A 17,968-nucleotide genomic window follows, 5' to 3' on the forward strand; every position below is an offset into this window, starting at 1 on the left:
CTACCAAACCTGTGCATTTCTGAAAACTAGAGACCTAGGGGAATCCAAGGAGGGGTGACTTGCGGGGCTCGGACCAGGTTCTGTTACCCAGAATCCTTTGCAAACCTCAAAATTTGGCTAAAAAAACACATGTTCCTCACATTTCTGTGGCAGAAAGTTCTGGAATCTGAGAGGAGCTACAAATTTCCTTCCACCCAGCGTTCCCCCAAGTCTCCCGATAAAAATGATACCTCACTTGCGTGGGTAGGCCTAGCGCCGGCGACAGGAAACACCCCAAAGCGCAACGTGGACACATCCTAAATTTTGGGAAAAAACAGAGGTGTTTTTTGCGAAGTGCCTACCTGTAGATTTTGGCCTCTAGCTCAGCCGGCACCTAGGGAAACCTACCAAACCTGTGCATTTCTGAAAACTAGAGACCTAGGGGAATCCAAGGAGGGGTGACTTGCGGGGCTCGGACCAGGTTCTGTTACCCAGAATCCTTTGCAAACCTCAAAATTTGGCTAAACAAACACATGTTCCTCACATTTCTGTGGCAGAAAGTTCTGGAATCTGAGAGGAGCTACAAATTTCCTTCCACTCAGCGTTCCCCCAAGTCTCCCGATAAAAATGATACCTCACTTGCGTGGGTAGGCCTAGCGCCGGCGACAGGAAACACCCCAAAGCGCAACGTGGACACATCCTAAATTTTGGAAAAAAACAGAGGTGTTTTTTGCGAAGTGCCTACCTGTAGATTTTGGCCTCTAGCTCAGCCGGCACCTAGGGAAACCTACCAAACCTGTGCATTTCTGTAAACTAGAGACCTAGGGGAATCCAAGGAGGGGTGACTTGCGGGGCTCGGACCAGGTTCTGTTACCCAGAATCCTTTGCAAACCTCAAAATTTGGCTAAAAAAACACATGTTCCTCACATTTCTGTGGCAGAAAGTTCTGGAATCTGAGAGGAGCTACAAATTTCCTTCCACCCAGCGTTCCCCCAAGTCTCCCGATAAAAATGATACCTCACTTGCGTGGGTAGGCCTAGCGCCGGCGACAGGAAACACCCCAAAGCGCAACGTGGACACATCCTAAATTTTGGAAAAAAACAGAGGTGTTTTTTGCGAAGTGCCTACCTGTAGATTTTGGCCTCTAGCTCAGCCAGCACCTAGGGAAACCTACCAAACCTGTGCATTTCTGAAAACTAGAGACCTAGGGGAATCCAAGGAGGGGTGACTTGCGGGGCTCGGACCAGGTTCTGTTACCCAGAATCCTTTGCAAACCTCAAAATTTGGCTAAAAAAACACATGTTCCTCACATTTCTGTGGCAGAAAGTTCTGGAATCTGAGAGGAGCTACGAATTTCCTTCCACCCAGCGTTCCCCCAAGTCTCCCGATAAAAATGATACCTCACTTGCGTGGGTAGGCCTAGCGCCGGCGACAGGAAACACCCCAAAGCGCAACGTGGACACATCCTAAATTTTGGGAAAAAACAGAGGTGTTTTTTGCGAAGTGCCTACCTGTAGATTTTGGCCTCTAGCTCAGCCGGCACCTAGGGAAACCTACCAAACCTGTGCATTTCTGAAAACTAGAGACCTAGGGGAATCCAAGGAGGGGTGACTTGCGGGGCTCGGACCAGGTTCTGTTACCCAGAATCCTTTGCAAACCTCAAAATTTGGCTAAACAAACACATGTTCCTCACATTTCTGTGGCAGAAAGTTCTGGAATCTGAGAGGAGCTACAAATTTCCTTCCACTCAGCGTTCCCCCAAGTCTCCCGATAAAAATGATACCTCACTTGCGTGGGTAGGCCTAGCGCCGGCGACAGGAAACACCCCAAAGCGCAACGTGGACACATCCTAAATTTTGGAAAAAAACAGAGGTGTTTTTTGCGAAGTGCCTACCTGTAGATTTTGGCCTCTAGCTCAGCCGGCACCTAGGGAAACCTACCAAACCTGTGCATTTCTGAAAACTAGAGACCTAGGGGAATCCAAGGAGGGGTGACTTGCGGGGCTCGGACCAGGTTCTGTTACCCAGAATCCTTTGCAAACCTCAAAATTTGGCTAAAAAAACACATGTTCCTCACATTTCTGTGGCAGAAAGTTCTGGAATCTGAGAGGAGCTACAAATTTCCTTCCACCCAGCGTTCCCCCACGTCTCCCGATAAAAATGATACCTCACTTGCGTGGGTAGGCCTAGCGCCGTCGTCAGGAAACACCCCAAAGCGCAACATGGACACATCCTAAATTTTGGGAAAAAACAGAGGTGTTTTTTGCGAAGTGCCTACCTGTAGATTTTGGCCTCTAGCTCAGCGGGCACCTAGGGAAACCTACCAAACCTGTGCATTTCTGAAAACTAGAGACCTAGGGGAATCCAAGGAGGGGTGACTTGCGGGGCTCGGACCAGGTTCTGTTACCCAGAATCCTTTGCAAACCTCAAAATTTGGCTAAAAAAACACATGTTCCTCACATTTCTGTGGCAGAAAGTTCTGGAATCTGAGAGGAGCTACAAATTTCCTTCCACCCAGCATTCCCCCAAGTCTCCCGATAAAAATGATACCTCACTTGCGTGGGTAGGCCTAGCGCCGGCGACAGGAAACACCCCAAAGCGCAATGTGGACACATCCTAAATTTTGGAAAAAAACAGAGGTGTTTTTTGCGAAGTGCCTACCTGTAGATTTTGGCCTCTAGCTCAGCCGGCACCTAGGGAAACCTACCAAACCTGTGCATTTCTGAAAACTAGAGACCTAGGGGAATCCAAGGAGGGGTGACTTGCGGGGCTCGGACCAGGTTCTGTTACCCAGAATCCTTTGCAAACCTCAAAATTTGGCTAAAAAAACACATGTTCCTCACATTTCTGTGGCAGAAAGTTCTGGAATCTGAGAGGAGCTACAAATTTCCTTCCACCCAGCGTTCCCCCAAGTCTCCCGATAAAAATGATACCTCACTTGCGTGGGTAGGCCTAGCGCCGGCGACAGGAAACACCCGAAAGCGCAACGTGGACACATCCTAAATTTTGGGAAAAAACAGAGGTGTTTTTTGCGAAGTGCCTACCTGTAGATTTTGGCCTCTAGCTCAGCCGGCACCTAGGGAAACCTACCAAACCTGTGCATTTCTGAAAACTAGAGACCTAGGGGAATCCAAGGAGGGGTGACTTGCGGGGCTCGGACCAGGTTCTGTTACCCAGAATCCTTTGCAAACCTCAAAATTTGGCTAAAAAAACCCATGTTCCTCACATTTCTGTGGCAGAAAGTTCTGGAATCTGAGAGGAGCTACAAATTTCCTTCCACCCAGCGTTCCCCCACGTCTCCCGATAAAAATGATACCTCACTTGCGTGGGTAGGCCTAGCGCCGGCGACAGGAAACACCCCAAAGCGCAACGTGGACACATCCTAAATTTTGGGAAAAAACAGAGGTGTTTTTTGCGAAGTGCCTACCTGTAGATTTTGGCCTCTAGCTCAGCCGGCACCTAGGAAAACCTACCAAACCTGTGCATTTCTGAAAACTAGAGACCTAGGGGAATCCAAGGAGGGGTGACTTGTGGGGCTCAGACCAGGTTCTGTTACCCAGAATCCTTTGCAAACCTCAAAATTTGGCTAAAAAAACACATGTTCCTCACATTTCTGTGGCAGAAAGTTCTGGAATCTGAGAGGAGCTACAAATTTCCTTCCACCCAGCGTTCCCCCAAGTCTCCCGATAAAAATGATACCTCACTTGCGTGGGTAGGCCTAGCGCCGGCGACAGGAAACACCCCAAAGCGCAACGTGGACACATCCTAAATTTTGGAAAAAAACAGAGGTGTTTTTTGCGAAGTGCCTACCTGTAGATTTTGGCCTCTAGCTCAGCCGGCACCTAGGGAAACCTACCAAACCTGTGCATTTCTGAAAACTAGAGACCTAGGGGAATCCAAGGAGGGGTGACTTGCGGGGCTCGGACCAGGTTCTGTTACCCAGAATCCTTTGCAAACCTCAAAATTTGGCTAAACAAACACATGTTCCTCACATTTCTGTGGCAGAAAGTTCTGGAATCTGAGAGGAGCTACAAATTTCCTTCCACCCAGCGTTCCCCCAAGTCTCCCGATAAAAATGATACCTCACTTGCGTGGGTAGGCCTAGCGCCGGCGACAGGAAACACCCCAAAGCGCAACGTGGACACATCCTAAATTTTGGAAAAAAACAGAGGTGTTTTTTGCGAAGTGCCTACCTGTAGATTTTGGCCTCTAGCTCAGCCGGCACCTCGGGAAACCTACCAAACCTGTGCATTTCTGAAAACTAGAGACCTAGGGGAATCCAAGGAGGGGTGACTTGCGGGGCTCGGACCAGGTTCTGTTACCCAGAATCCTTTGCAAACCTCAAAATTTGGCTAAAAAAACACATGTTCCTCACATTTCTGTGGCAGAAAGTTCTGGAATCTGAGAGGAGCTACAAATTTCCTTCCACCCAGCGTTCCCCCAAGTCTCCCGATAAAAATGATACCTCACTTGCGTGGGTAGGCCTAGCGCCTGCGACAGGAAACACCCCAAAGCGCAACGTGGACACATCCAAAATTTTGGGAGAAAACAGTGCCTACCTGTGGATTTTGGCCTGTAGCTCACATGGCGCCTAGGGAAACCTACCAAACCTGTGCATTTCTGAAAACTAGAGACCTCGGGGAATCCAAGGAGGGGTGACTTGCGGGGCTCGGACCAGGTTCTGTTACCCAGAATCCTTTGCAAACCTCAAAATTTGGCTAAAAAAACACATGTTCCTCACATTTCTGTGGCAGAAAGTTCTGGAATCTGATAGGAGCCACAAATTTCCTTCCACCCAGCTTTCCCCAAGTCTCCCGATAAAAATGATACCTCACTTGTGTGGGTGGGCCAGGTGCCTGCAACAGAATAAGGCCCAAAACCTGAAGGGATAGAAGGGATAGCACAGCAAGTTTATAAGGGCATATTCTTTTATACATCTTTAGACGGACTCTGCTTTGGGGACCCACATAAGTGAGGTGTCATTTTACTTGGGAGACTGAGGGGAAAACTGGAGAGTAGGAATTTTGTGCTGGAGCGGTGATCCTACTAAGAAAAATCAGGAAAATATGCTTTTTTATGCAAATTTTGAGGTTTACAAAGGAGTCTGGGTAAGAAAATGTTGGCGGAGCCACACAAGCCACACCTCCCTAGACTCCTTGGGGTGCCTAGTTTTAAAAAGTTTCTGGGTTTTGTAGGTTTCCCTACATGACGGCCGCACCCAGGACCAAAAACATAGGTGGGCCCTCCCCCCCAAACACAGGTATTTTTGGAATATATCACTTTGATGTGTGCACATACGTCCGTGATGTGCCAAACACTAAAATTGTGAAAAGAAACACACTTAGGTTATGTGAAGAAGACCCCTCACCCACCAACCAAGTTGGTGGCATGCTTCATCATCGGGGTCCCACCCGAGGCACCTAGCGTGTCTCAAGTGTGCTGCGACGCCTGATTACAGCGGAGCAGGTTTTGTCATTTGTACCACACATACTGGTTGGATTTGGCACGAGGGTGAGTGATGGTTCAGTAGATCAAATTTTATTAACAAGAGATTTCACAAAAGTGAAATGCACTGGTAATAACTGAAAGGCCAAAAAACGGAACCAATGACTCACAGCTCGTGAGCTGTAAAGCCACGACAAGGCACCAACCGCTTTACAGTCCATTCACACACCTTTCATACATGACATGCACTAGACCATTCACGCCGCCAGCCACGGGCCCAGCACATTACAAGACTCGCATCCACAGACAGCGCCAGTCAAGGGCCCATCACTTTCATACGCCCACATGCCTGATACAGCAATCACACCAGCTGATGAGTGTGTGGACTGGCGTTTGGCCGGCACTGCCAGCCAAGCGCCACACCACCAGCCAAGCGCCACCCCACCCACACCACCAGCCAAGCGCCACCCCACACACACCGCCAGCCCAGCGCCACCCCACACACACCGCCAGCCAAGCGCCACCCCACAAACACCGCCAGCCAAGCGCCACCCCACCCACGCCGCCAGCCAAGCGCCACCCCACCCACGCCGCCAGCCAAGCGCCACCCCACCCACGCCGCCAGCCAAGCGCCACCCCACCCACGCCGCCAGCCAAGCGCCACCCCACAAACACCGCCAGCCAAGCGCCACCCCACCCACGCCGCCAGCCCAGCGCCACCCCACACACACCGCCAGCCAAGCGCCACCCCACAAACACCGCCAGCCAAGCGCCACCCCACCCACGCCGCCAGCCAAGCGCCACCCCACCCACGCCGCCAGCCAAGCGCCACCCCACCCACGCCGCCAGCCCAGCGCCACCCCACACACACCGCCAGCCAAGCGCCACCCCACAAACACCGCCAGCCAAGCGCCACCCCACCCACGCTGCCAGCCAAGTGCCACCCCACCCACGCTGCCAGCCAAGCGCCACCCCACCCACGCCGCCAGCCAAGCGCCACCACACCCACGCCGCCAGCCAAGCGCCACTCTACACATGCCATCCCCTTTTTTTTGTTTTTAAACAACAAAGAAACCACTAATCATAAATTAGTACAAAACTACAAACACAAAAGCTCTAACTGAATACATGACTAATGCCAACCGTGAAACCGAACATATAAAAATATAAAACACCAGTTTACGCTCACGGAATTTCCCAATAATTCTTCTGTGTGTGGTAGCTCCTGAAACAGCCACCCACACACAGCCCAGGCTTTGAAGGACAATCAGGGCAGTACATCCTAGTCTCCTTCCTGATACCTCTTCGAGCACAGACTCTACATCTCTTAGCAGGAAAGTTTTTTTGGGCCGTGGGAGGAATGTGCTCAGCAAAGTGACGATCTTTCAATCTAGCCACATCCTCCACCACTGCTTCTCTAGGAACTCTTGCCTGTTCCAGCACAACAAGGCTAGCTATGATAGACTCCTGAAATTTCACAAATGTCATCCTTGACTCTGGAGAACTATCCTTAAACACAACAAAAGCATTAAAAGTTGCCAAGTGGAACAAGTGAAGCGCTAATTTCTTATACCACACATAAGACTTACGAGCAGCAGTGTAAGGTTCTAACCTCTGATCTACTCTATCAACACCACCCATGTGCTTATTATAGTCTAAGATGCACACAGGTTTGCGCACTTCGGCAACCTGACCCCAAACAGCCACAGGTGAAGTACTCTCATCATGGATGGTGCTTAGCATGTATACATCCCTCTTGTCTACAAATTTCAGAGCTAGCAGCTCATCATTCCGCAAGGCACTGCACTGTCCCTTCTCAAGTTTTTTACAGACAAGCTCTTTTGGATAGCCTTTCCGATTAGAGCGGATTGTGCCACAAGCAACAGTGTCCACTCTGAACAACTCCTTGAACAACCGAACTCCAGTGTAGAAGTTATCTACATATAAATGGTGACCTTTGTTAAACAGTCGTCTACCAAGTTCCCACACAATTTTCTCACTAACTCCAAAAGTGGGAGGACAACCAGGGGGGTCAATATTGGAATCCCTACCAGTGTAGACCCGGAAATTATAAACATATCCTGTACTACTTTCTGACAGCAAATACAATTTAATTCCATACCGTGCCCTCTTGCTAGGAATGTACTGCCTAAAAACCAAACGACCCTTGAACAGGACCAAAGACTCATCTACAGATATTTCTTTCCCTGGAACATAGATCTCTGAAAACCGATCTACCAAATGATCAAGGACAGGTCTAATCTTAAAAAGACGGTCAGAATCAGGATGATCTCGTGGCAAGGCTAAAGCATTATCTACAAAATGCAACATCCGAAGAAGAAGCTCATACCGGTTACGACTCATGATGGCAGGAAATATAGCAGTTGCCATCAAGGGACTAGTAGACCAATATGAAGACAGCGACGGCTTCCTTATCAGCCCCATCAAAAAAGTTAAACCCAAGAACTTTTTCAACTCTTCCAGATTTGTGGGAATCAACCGGCTAGCTCTAGAGTGTGGCCTAAGTCTGGCAGCGTTGTCCCTCAAAAACTGCTCTGCATACAAATTAGTCTGCTCAACAATCTCTTCCAAAAATATATCGTCCATAAACAACTCAAAAAAGTTGACGGGCAAAAAGTTTTCCATATTAACTCGACACCCTGGAAAACCAGTAAACGCAGGCAACTGTGGCTGCTCCATGTTTGGTGCAACCCATGCGTCAGGTCTTCCAATGGGAAGCCTTTCAGCCGCTGGCTCCTGCACCATTGGCACATCACTGTCCTCCTCTAAAACAGGCCCTTCATCAGCACTGAGAGTGGCTTCATCATCAGATGATTCATCTCTGACAGAAAATTCACTTCCAGAATCCTGCACTTCCTCCTCTGCCTCAGATGCAGAGTCAGTCTCATATTCATGGTCAGAAGATGACTCAAAAAGCACACTAACAACCTGCTGAGCGGTCATCCTACGGCTGGCCATGATCCTTCCTACAAAAATGAACTGGACAAATACACCACCAACAACCAGCACTGTGTAAGATAAGTAACAAAGTATAGGTTTATCACTAAGAATTATAAACTCAAAAACTATACTGCTCACTTGCCTGAAAAAGCTTGACTCACCAGCAACTACTCTGCACAGCCACAGCAATTACCAACGATATCCCACTAAAAAGAGAAAAAAAAAAGCAAATTAGACATAAGACAACACAATAATCATTGTGCATAACTCTAAGGACAATTTCACACACAATCCTGCATTCAGTACACCACCTACAAACATGTCATTCATGCATTGCAACAATACTCACTTGGAGTAAATTTATTTACTTACCTAAAACATGCAACTACGCAAACCGCAGGACAACTACTGCCAAAACTGCAACAAGCCACAGCAAAGTCAGCAAAAGCTTTGAACTAGAACAAAAAGGAGAAAAACTGTTATTATCATAAAAGCAAATACTTCGCCAGTTGACAAACACTCCGCCACTAACCATTTTTTCATTTTCCCTTGTGTCTAGTCTTCTCTGCTTGGGGGAAGATGGGCCTAAAAAAAAATAGGCCAATCTACCCCCAAGGGGAGGGGGCAGAAATCGCCCAGATTACATTGCACCCTTTGGGGGGGGGCGACCCTTGCCCAAGGGGCCACACCCCCACACAAAGCACACACACACACATATAGTATCCCTGGCGCTATGGGGATTCTGCCCCCCTTGGGGACAGAAAGGCCTAAAAAATAGGCATATCTGCCCCCAAGGGGGGCAGAACTGCCCAAAAATACATGTGGGCCCCTGGGGGCGACCCTTGCCCAAGGGGCCGCCCCCCAACACAAAAAATAAAAACCAACAATAAAATCCCTGGTGTCTAGTGGCTTTCTGCCCCCCTTGGGATCAGATCGGCGTAAAAATAGGGTCAATCTGCCCCCAAGGGGGGCAGAAACAACGATAAATACATTGCGCCCCCGGGGGGAGCGACCCTTGCCCAAGGGGCCACCCCCCAACACAAAGCACACATACAAACATATCTTTCTGGCGCTATTGGGATTCTGCCCCCCTTGGGGGCAGAAAGGCCTAAAAAAAATAGGCCTCTCTGCCCCCAAGGGGGGCAGAACTGCCCAAAAATACATGTGGGCCCCTGGGGGCGACCCTTGCCCAAGGGGCCACCCCCCAACACAAAAAATAAAAATCAACAATAAAATCCCTGGTGTCTAGTGGCTTTCTGCCCCCCTTGGGGGCAGATCGGCCTAAAAATAGGGCCAATCTGCCCCCAAGGGGGGCAGAAACGACAATAAATACATTGCGCCCCTGGGGGGAGCGACCCTTGCCCAAGGGGCCACCCCCCAACACAAAGCACACATACATACATACTATTTCTGGCGCTATTGGGATTCTGCCCCCCTTGGGGGCAGAAAGGCCTAAAAAAAATAGGCCTCTCTGCCCCCAAGGGGGGCAGAACTGCCCAAAAATACATGAGGGCCCATGGGGGCGACCCTTGCCCAAGGGGCCGCCCCCCAACACAAAAAATACAAATCAACAATAAAATCCCTGGTGTCTAGTGGCTTTCTGCCCCCCTTGGGGGCAGATCGGCCTAAAAATAGGGCCAATCTGCCCCCAGGGGGGGCAGAAACGACGTAAAATACATTTGCCCCCAAAGGGGAGCGACCCTTGCCCAAGGGGCCGCCCCCCAACACAAAAAATACAAATCAACAATAAAATCCCTGGTGTCTAGTGGCTTTCTGCCCCCCTTGGGGGCAGATCGGCCTAAAAATAGGGCCAATCTGCCCCCAGGGGGGGCAGAAACGACGTAAAATACATGTGCCCCCAAAGGGGAGCGACCCTTGCCCAAGGGGCCGCCCCCCAACACAAAAAATACAAATCAACAATAAAATCCCTGGTGTCTAGTGGCTTTCTGCCCCGCTTGGGGGCAGATCGGCCTAAAAATAGGGCCAATCTGCCCCCAGGGGGGGCAGAAACGACGTAAAATACATGTGCCCCCAAAGGGGAGCGACCCTTGCCCAAGGGGCCGCCCCCCAACACAAAAAATACAAATCAACAATAAAATCCCTGGTGTCTAGTGGCTTTCTGCCCCCCTTGGGGGCAGATCGGCCTAAAAATAGTGCCAATCTGCCCCCAGGGGGGGCAGAAATGACGTAAAATACATGTGCCCCCAAAGGGGAGCGACCCTTGCCCAAGGGGTCGCTCCCCTACACTAATAAGCACACACACAGAGAAATCCCTGGTGTCTAGTGGGCATTCCTGCTGCCCGATCGCATCGCGATCGGGCAGCAGGAATGCTCAAAGAGACATCGAGGGAAAGGAAAACCCTTTCCTTTCCCTCGATGCCTCTCTCAGAGCACCCCCACCCCGCACGAAGGTGAAAAACTCACCTTCTCCCTTAGACGCGCTGGAAGCAAATGGCTTCCAGCGCGTCTTTCCCCCTTTCCCTGAAATCAGCGCGCGATCGCGCGCTGACGTCATGGGGGAGGGGTGGGGGGGGGCGTGAAAGGGGAAGGGATTCCACTTTCAGCCCTGTCCTGGGGGTGTTGGGGGGCGGCCCTCGGGGGAAGCGCTAGCGCTTCCCCCGACTGCCAGTACCAGGACGTAATGGTTACGTCCATGGCGCCACACGGGCGCTGCCATGGACGTAACCATTACGTCCCTGGCGGGGAAGGGGTTAAGTACTTTTCTTTCCTGCTCTGATAAGGAATACATTCTTCCAAATGGAACTATCTCTCCAGGTATCAAAGGAATAGCACAGTCATAATCCTGATGAAGATCCAAAATGGGTTTTTGAGGTTTCTGGAACACGTCGATGTATCCTTGACAGCATCTGGGTATTGCTTGAATCATATTAATGGTACTGTTTGCTTCATTGGAAGAGAAAATTGACCCTTTTGGAGACCATTAGGAATCTGTCGAATAGCAATGTATTTGAAAAAAGTGGGATGAGAGTGATATAGTCTGTGTTTCCCATTTTATATATGGATTATGTCGTGTTAGCCAATGAATACCCAGAATCATAGTATGGTTAGGAGTAGATATCAAGTCAAAGGCAACGTATTCCTTATGTCTTCCAAATTGCAGGCAAAGAGTAGGAGTAGTAGCTACCACTGGTCCAGAAGTTAAAGGAGAGCCATCTACTGTTTGAACATGTTCGGGGATCTCTTTAGGAACACAAGGTATTCCTTTTTCCTTAGCCCATTTCTTATCTAGGAACATCCCACTGGCTCCATAATCCAATAACGCAAATACCTGTTCTTCCTGGTTAGGGTACTGTAGAATTACTGAAGATATAAAAAGAGCTGTGGTATCTTCTCTGGCGGAGCAGATGGAAGGTATCTCAATGCCTCCCGTCCCCTTCCTTCTCACAGGGGACGGGAGTTGGAATTTCCCGACGGTCTGGTGGGACAGATTGGAAACATTCCAATTAGATGACCCGCACTGCCACAATAAAGACACAAGGCTTTGCGTCATCTGTTTTCTCATTCTGCTTCAGATAATGGTCCATGAGCAACATCAATTTGCATGGGTTCCTCTTCTGTGGAGGCTGGTTTCTCTGGTTGTTTTTCTTCGGGCGGCGTGCAGAAGAGCGCATTTCTACTGATTGGGACTGAAACCTGGACCTTTGTTTCTCCAATCTACATTCTCGTAAACGGTATTCAATATTAAATGCCCGGTCCATCAGTTCTTTCAATGATTCTACCTGGGTGGAATGCACCAGTTCATCCTTTATTTCGTCTTGTAACCCTCGAAGGAAGATTGTCACAAAAGTGCGTTCAACCCATGTGGTTTCAGCTGCTAGTTGTTTAAAACGGGTTATGTGAGTCAGGACATCCTCATTCCCTTGTTGTATCTCACATAATGCCTCTTCCTCAGCAGCTTCCAGTCCAGGTCGTTCGAACATCTGTTTAACCCCTTCTGTGCCAGGCCTTTTCCCCTCCGGTGCCGAGCCTTTTTTAGCTATTTGGGGCAGTTCGTGCTTAGTCCCTCATAACGTTTTCTCCACATAAGCTACCCATGCCAAATTTGTGTCCTTTTTTTCCAACATGCTAGGGATTCTAGAGGTACCCAGACTTTGTGGGTTCCCCTGGAGGCGACCAAGAAATTATCCAAAATACAGGGAAATTTTGTTTTTTAAAAAGAAATGGGAAAAAAGGGCTGCAAAAGAAGGCTTATGTTTTTTCCCCTGAAAATGGCATTAACAAAGGGTTTGTGGTGCTAAAATAACCATCTTCCCAGCTTTCAGGAACAGGCAGACTTGAATTAGAAAACCCAATTTTTCAATACAATTTTTACATTTTAGTGGGACATACCCCATTTTTACTATTTTTTGTGCTTTAAGGCTCCTTCCAGTTAGGGACAGAAATGGGCGTGAAACCAATGCTGGATCCCAGAAAGCTAAACATTTCTAAAAAGTAGACAACATTTTGAATTCAGCAAGGGGTCATTTGTGTAGATTCTACAGAAAATAACAGTTGAAATAAAAGAATACTGAAATTGAGCTGAAAAAAACTGCCATTTTTCTCCACGTTTTACTCTGTAACTTTTTCCTGCGATGTGACAGAAAGTTCTGGAATCTGAGAGGAGCCACAAATTTCCTTCCACCCAGCGTTCCCACCAGTTTCCTGATAAAAATGGCACCTCACCTGTGTGGGTAGGCCTAGCGCCCGTGACAGGAAAAGCCCCAAAACACAACGTGGACACATCACATTTTCCCAAAGAAAACAGAGCTGTTTTTTGCAAAGTGCCTAGCTGTGGTTTTGGCCTCTAGATCAGCCGGCACCTAGGGAAACCTAGCAAACTGGTGCATTTTTGAAAACTAGACATCTAGTGAAATCCAAGGTGGGATGACTTGTGGGGCTCTGACCATGTTCTGTTACCCAGGATCCTTTGCGAACCTCAAAATTTGGCCAAAGAAACACTTTTTCCTCTCATTTCGGTGACACAAAGTTCTGGAATCTGAGAGGAGCCACACATTTCCTTCCACTCAGCATTCCCCGAAGTCTCCCGATAAAAATGATATCTCACTTGTGTGGGTGGCCCAGGTGCCTGCAACAGAAAAATGCCAAAAACCTGTAGAGATTGAGGGGATAGCACAGCGAGTTGACGAGCACATATTTTTATTTTCTACATCTTGGGAGACTGAGCGGAATGCTGGGTGGTAGGAAATTTGTGCCGCAGCTGTGATCCTATCAAGAAAAGTGAGGAAAATATGCTTTTTTAAGCAAATTTTGAGGTTTGCAGAGGAGTCTGGGTAAGAAAATGCTGGGGGATCTAGGCAAACCACACCTCCTTGGACTCCATGTGGTGTCTATTTTTAAAACCTTAATCAAAACATGTCTGAGTTTGGTAGGTTTCCCTAGATGAAGGCTGCATCTGGGACCAAAAACATAGGTGTCCCCCCCACCAACACAAAGAGTTTTGCAATAGATCATTTTGATGTGTCCACGTACTTATGTGATGTTTCAAACACTACAATTGTGAAAAGAAACACACTTAGGTTATGTTAAAAAGACCCCTCACCCACCAACCAAGTTGGTGGCATGCTTCATCATCTGGGTCCCACCGAGACCCCTTGCGTGTCACAGGTGTGCTGCGAAACATGATTACAGCGGAGCAGGTTTTGTCATTTTTACCACACATACTGGTTGGATTTGGCACGAGGGTGAGTGATGGTTCTGTAGATCAAATTTTATTAACAAGAGATTTCACAAAAATGAAATGCACTGTTAATAACTGAAAGGCCAAAAAACGGAACCAATGACTCACAGCTCGTGAGCTATAAAGCCACGACAAGGCACCAACCACTTTATAGTCCATTCACACACCTTTCATACATGACATGCACAAGACCATTCACGCCGCCAGCCATGGGCCCAGCACATTACAACACTCGCATCGACAGACAGCGCCACTCAAGGGCCCATCACTTACATACACCCACATGCCTGATACAGCAATCACACTGGCTGATGGGAGTGTGTGTGGAGTGGCGTTTGGCTGGCAGTGTGTTGCAGTAGCCAACAGCAAGTCAATATTTACACCGCCAGCCAAGCGCCACTCACAATGGCATCACTTTTGTTTTAAACAAAGAAACCACTAACTAATTAGAAATAATTACAAAACTACAAACACAAAAGTTCTAACTAAGTACATGACAGAAATGCCAACCATGAAACTGAACACATGAAAATATAAAACAGGCAGTTTACACTCATGGTAGTTCCCAGTAATTCTTCTGGGTGTGGTAATTCCTGAAACAGCCACCCACACACAGCCCAGGCTTTGAAGGACAATCTGGGCAGTACATTCGAGTCTTCCTCCGGATACTTCTTCGAGCACAGACTCTACATTTCTTAGCTGGAATGTCTTTTTTGGGCGTGGGAGGAATGTGCTCAGCAAAGTGGCAAGCTTTCAATCTAGCCACATCCTCCACCACTGCTTCTCTAGGAACTCTTGCCTGTTCCACCACAATAAGGCCCTCTATCACTGACTCCTTAAAATTCACAAGTGTCATCTTTGACTCTGGAGACCTATCCTTGAACACAATAAAAGCATTAAAAGTTGCCAAGTGGAACAGGTGAACTGCTAACTTGTTATACCAAACGTGAGACTTACGAACAGCAGTATAAGGTTCCAACCTCTGATCAACTCTATCTACACCTCCCATGTGCTTATTATAATCTAAAATGCACACAGGGTTGCGCACTTCAGCAACCTGGCCCCACACGGGGGAGGTACTCTCATCATGGATGGTACTTAGCATGTAGATATGCCTCCTGTCTGAAAATTTCAAAGCTAGCAGCTCATCATTCCGCAAGGCACTGCACTTTCCCCTCTCAAGTTTTTTTTACAGACAAGCTCCCTTGGATAGCCTTTCTGGTTACAACGAATTGTGCCACAAGCAACAGTGTCCACTCTAAACAATTCCTTGAACAACTGCACTCCAGTGTATAAGTTATCTACATACAAGTGGTAACTGTTAGACTTTTCATCCTAGGCGTGGCCTCCCTTAACTTTTTGCCTCTGTTCCCCAGGTTGTTTATGTGTGCTGGACTCTGATTTTGCTGTTTTTGTTACTCTGGGCACTTTACCACTGCGAACCAGTGCTAATGTGCGAGTGCTCCTTTACAAAATGTGTATGTAATTGGCTTTTCCATGATTGGCATATTTGGTTTAGTAGATAAGTCCCTAGTAAAGTGCACTGGAGGTGTCAGGACCTGTAAATCAAATGTTACTAGTGGGCCTGCAGCACTGGTTGTGCCACCCACATAAGTAGCTCTGTAATCATGGCTCAGACCTGCAGTGTATGTGTGTGCACTTTTAACTGTAAATTCGACTTGGCAAGTGTACCCACCTGCCAGGCCTAAACCTTCCCTTTTCTTACATGTCACTCACCCCTAAGGTAGGTCCTAAGGAGCCCCAAGGGCAGGGTGCAGTGTATGGTTAAGGTAGGACATATAGGGCCTGATTCTAACTTTGGAGGACGGTGTTAAACCGTCCCAAAAGTGGCAGATATACCACCTACCGTATTACGAGTTCCATAGGATATAATGGACTCGTAATACGGTAGGTGGTATATCCGCCACTTTTGGGACGGTTTAACACCGTCCTCCAAAGTTAGAATCAGGCCCATAGTAATGTGTTTTATATGTCCTGACAGTGAAATATTGCTAAATTTGTTTTTCACTGTTGCAAGGCCTATCCCTCTCATAGGTTAACATGGGGGCTACCTTTAAATCTGATTAAAGTATAGATCCCTTTTGGGAGCGGATGGACATGTGGCGTTTGGGGTCTCTGAGCTCACAATTTAAAAATACATATTTTAGTAAAGTTGATTTTGAGATTGTGTGTTTGAAAATGCCACTTTTAGAAAGTGAGCATTTTCTTGCTTATACCATTTCTGTGACTCTGCCTGTTTGTGGATTCCCTGTCTGGGTCACTTTGACAGTTGGGCTGGTTGCACCTCGCACTAGACAGTGACACAAAGGGAGCTGGGGTGTAGCCTGCATATCCTGATGAGCCATCTGTTCTAGGAGGGAGGAGAGGAGTGGTCACTCACACCTGAAAAGCTGTGCCTGCCCTCACACAATGCAGTCTCCAACCCCTTGGTGAGTGTCTGGGGCCTGGCCTGGGCAAGGCAGGATTTCACATTTTGAGGAGACTTTACTTTGAAGTAGGCCTACTTCAAAGGAGAAATTGGGTATAAGAAGGGCACCCAAACCAGAGTCTTTAGAAACACTTCTGGAAATAAGAGGTACCTCTGCCTGGAGAAGAGCTGAAGACCTGAGGAAGAAGAGCTGCCCTGCCTGTGACTGTGCTTTGTGGAGCTATCCTGCAGTTGCTGCTTCTGCTAGAGTAAGAGGGCAAAGACTGGACTTTGTGTGCCTTCCATCTTGAGAAGACCTCTCCAAGGGCTTGATTTAGAGCTTGCCTCCTGTTGTTTGAAGTCTCAGGGACAGCAAAGACTTCTCTCTGCCAGCACCTGGAGTCTCTGGAGAGACTTCTACTCTGCCCTGTGGTGCCCATCCACTTCCTGGGACCCTGAAAGGAGAAGCTGGCAGCCTAAAGAAAAGGAAATCCACGCACAGAGGGCCATCCGGGGAAAAGATCGACACAACTCCGATCTGCATCTGAAGAAACAATGCGCCGACAGCTCCGTGGCTGAAAATCGACACTCGCAGGAAACGCAACCAAAGAATCGATGCACGGAGCAGGAGAAATGACGCACAGCATTACTGACGGAGGCTGGAAGATCGCATCCCGCGATGCGTTGTTTTCAGATCATCGTTCGGCTGGATTTCTGATTTAAATACCGCTGGGTGTGTAAAAACAACTTAAGGCCTGCCTGGACCCGAGAGTGCTGACCGGATCGACGCATCGCTCTCCTGCAGAGAGAAGAAACGACGTGCCCTGACCCGGCGAAAGGAGAAACGAGGCAAGGTCCCACTCGTGAGTGGAATCACCACATCACAAGCCCTTTTTGACATGCACTCACCCGTGCTGGAATATTTTTGAGGCACCCAAAGTAAATTTTCGCTCTAACAGTGTTGGTGTGTGTTTGAAACTACTTAAAGACTCTTTTTGATTTTTAATTGATAACTTGACTTGTGGATTGTGGATTTTTGTCGTTTTGGTCTTGTTTTGTTTAGATAAATATTCTCTATTTTTCTAAACCTGTGTTGTGTCATTTTGTAGTGTTTTTATTAAGTTACTGTGTGTGTTTTGGTACAAATACTTTACACCTAGCACTCTGAAGTTAAGCCTACTGCTCTGCCAAGCTACCAAGGGGGTAAGTAGGGGTTAGCTGAGGGTGATTCTCTTTGACCCTGACTCGAGTGAGGGTCTTTGCTTGAATAGAGGGTAACCTGACTGTCAACCAAAGACCCCATTTCTAACAGTAACCTTTGTTAAACAGTCGTCTACCAAGTTCCCACACAATTTTCTCAGTAACTCCAAAAGTGGGAGGACAACCACGGGGGTCAATACTGGAATCCCTACCAGTGTGACCCGGAAATGATACATTATAAGAAGCAAATACCCATTA

This window comes from Pleurodeles waltl, chromosome 11 (assembly GCF_031143425.1).
Source record: "Pleurodeles waltl isolate 20211129_DDA chromosome 11, aPleWal1.hap1.20221129, whole genome shotgun sequence".
NCBI classification, from domain to species: Eukaryota; Metazoa; Chordata; class Amphibia; order Caudata; family Salamandridae; genus Pleurodeles; species Pleurodeles waltl.